The sequence below is a fragment of the Salmo trutta genome, chromosome 2 (assembly GCF_901001165.1).
Source record: "Salmo trutta chromosome 2, fSalTru1.1, whole genome shotgun sequence".
NCBI lineage: Eukaryota > Metazoa > Chordata > Actinopteri > Salmoniformes > Salmonidae > Salmo > Salmo trutta.
In genome coordinates this window covers 53,741,248-53,743,898 of record NC_042958.1, presented here as the reverse complement: position 1 = coordinate 53,743,898, position 2,651 = coordinate 53,741,248, and positions in this window count along the sequence as shown.

Sequence of the window (2,651 nt, the reverse complement as noted above, 5' to 3'; positions counted from 1 at the left end):
ATTCATTAATACCAACCAGTCATGTCATTAATATCAACCAGTCATAACAAGCTCAACAACAAGTCATATTATCAACCAGTCACAACAAGCCATTAATATCAACCAGTCACAACAAGCCATTAATATCAACCAGTTATAACAAGTCATTAAATATCAACCAGTCACAACAAGTCATTAAATATCAACCAGTCATAACAAGCTCAACAACAAGTCATATTATCAACCAGTCACAACAAGTCATTAAATATCAACCAGTCACAGCAAGTCATTAAATATCAACCAGTCACAACAAGTCATTAAATATCAACCAGTCATAACAAGCTCAACAACAAGTCATATTATCAACCAGTCACAACAAGTCATTAAATATCAACCAGTCACAGCAAGTCATTAAATATCAACCAGTCATAACAAGTCATTAAATATCAACCAGTCACAACAAGTCATTAAATATCAACCAGTCATAACAAGCTCAACAACAAGTCATATTATCAACCAGTCATAACAAGTCATTAAATATCAATAGATAAAGAGAAAAGTGGGTTCAGTGTGAGAGCGTGTCCATGTTTTAAATTTTTACATTTTTTTATTTAACCAGGAAGGGCTCATTGAGATTTAAAATCTCTTTTTCAAGAGCATCCTGGCCAAGATAGGCAGCGCCAAGTCATTACAAAAATTACAGACAAACAACATGAAAAACTACAAGTAATCTAGTAAAAACCATAGAATTCACAAGAGTATAACAAAATCAAAAACTGCAAATTAAAAACATTGACATGTCAGGGAATCAGTCTCAAGATCATTCATCAGTGATTTAAAAATACCAATCGGGACAAGTTCTTCCAGTTTAAAAGTATTTTGTAAGGCGTTCCAAGACGATGACGCAGAGTACATAAAAGCCCTTTTACCAAATTCAGTTCGGACATTTGGAACAGTTAGCAGGATAAAGTCCTGCGAACGAAGAGAGTACCCACCACATTTCTGAACAATAAAAATGCCCAAATAAAAAAAGGTAGTAAACCCAAAATGGCTTTGTAAATAAAAGTATACCAGTGACTGAGCCTACGAGTGACTAGAGAAGGCCAGCCAACCCTGGTATACAAAGTGCAGTGGTGCGTAAGGGTTTTGCAGTTTAAAATAAATCTCAAAGTGCCATGGTAAAGGGTGTCAATTGATCTCAAACACTGAGCGGAAGCATTCATATATAAAATATCCCCATAGTCTAGTAAAGGCATAAATGTAGTTGATACTAACCTCATTCTGGCTTCAAAAGAAAAACAAGCCTTATTCCTAAAATAAAATCCTAATTTCAGCTTCAATTTTTTTGTAAGTTGTTGAATATGCATTTTAAAAGAGAGGCCATCACCAATCAAAATTCCAAGATATTTATATGAGGTTACAACCTCAATCTCCTTGCCCTGACAGGTAGTAATAGGTGAAAGGTTCAGAGGTCTATTTATTGCTTTAGAAAACACCATTAGTTTAGTTTTGTCAGTATTGAGGATAAGCTTCAATTGACACAAGGTATGTTGAACAGTATAAAAAGCAGTTTGCAAGTTCTGGAAAGCTTTTGTAAGAGATGAGGCACAACAGTAAATAACAGTATCATCAGCATAAAAATGAAGTTGTGCATTTGACATTTTTGTCTAAATTATTTATATAAATAGTGAATTAGAGAGGACCAAGTACAGAGCCTTGGGGCACACCATTAAAGACACACCATTTAACAGACCTAAGCCCATCAAATTGAGTGCACTGAGTTCTATCAGACAGATAGTTAACAAACCATGCAACTGCATGCTCTGAAAGACCTACACTCGACAATCTCTGCCTTAGTACCGCATGATCAGCTGTATCAAAAGCCTTAGAGAGATCAATAAAAAGTGAGACACAATGCTGTTTTTTGTCAAAAGCTTCAGTGATATCATTTAAAACCTTCATGGCTGCTGTAATTGTGCTATGCTTCTTCCTGAAACCCGATTGGTACATTGATAAAATAGAGTTAGTAAACAAAAACTATTTTAGCTGTTCACTCACAAGGGTTTCAAGTATTTTCACCAGGGGGGACAGCTTTGAGATTGGCCTATAATTATTTAAAAGAGTTGGATCTCCCCCTTTTAAAAGTGGCAGGACAAATGCTGATTTCCAGATCTTTGGAATTTCATTACATTCCAGGGTTAGATTAAACAGATATGTAAGTGGTTCAGCTATGAAATCAGCTGCCAGATTTAAAAAGCAGGGATCCAAAAGATCAGGACCTGCAGGCTTCCTCTGATCTAAGGATTTCAGGGCGTTATGTACCACCTGCACTGAGAATGGTAAAAAGCTAAAAGTTTGACCAACTCTCACTGGTTTATCCACACAAGGTTGTACAGAGACAGAGGACACTGAATCAAAGCCTACCAGATGATACAAAGTGCTCATTGAAACAATTCAGCATTTAAGTTGTCATATACAGCAACAGAATCCTTCAAAACACATGACGGTAATTCATTAGCATTACTGTTAACAGACATTAACTTATTAGCCTTACAAAACTTTCTAGGGTCATTCAGGTTATCAGTGTACCTTTGACTGTTCTCCAGGTAGAACTTGTACTGGCTCACCAAGCCCTCCTCAAACTCCCTCAACTGCTGTGTCTCTTTCTTCAC